The sequence below is a fragment of the Papaver somniferum genome, unplaced genomic scaffold, assembly GCF_003573695.1.
Source record: "Papaver somniferum cultivar HN1 unplaced genomic scaffold, ASM357369v1 unplaced-scaffold_29799, whole genome shotgun sequence".
Taxonomy (NCBI): domain Eukaryota; kingdom Viridiplantae; phylum Streptophyta; class Magnoliopsida; order Ranunculales; family Papaveraceae; genus Papaver; species Papaver somniferum.
In genome coordinates, this window is record NW_020640816.1 from 1 (window position 1) to 296 (window position 296).

Here is a 296-nt window from a genome sequence, read left to right on the forward strand (position 1 = left end):
GTTCTTTTATTTTAATGTTTTTTTTCCGGTCTAAGCACATAAACCCCCTGCAATCGTTTTTTAAGGTTGTGAATGACAGGAATTCTATACTTTCACCCATATAACTAATCAACATGACTAAAATCCAAATCATGTTTAAACATATTTGCAATTGCAATGTCTATTCAGTGTAACCGTAGTTTCTTCAATAAATAAATAAACAAATAAATAAACAGACAAACAACACTCAAATGTATAGAAAACTGAAACAGGACAAATGAAATCAAAAGAAAACAGAATAAGTATGTTTTTCCCTA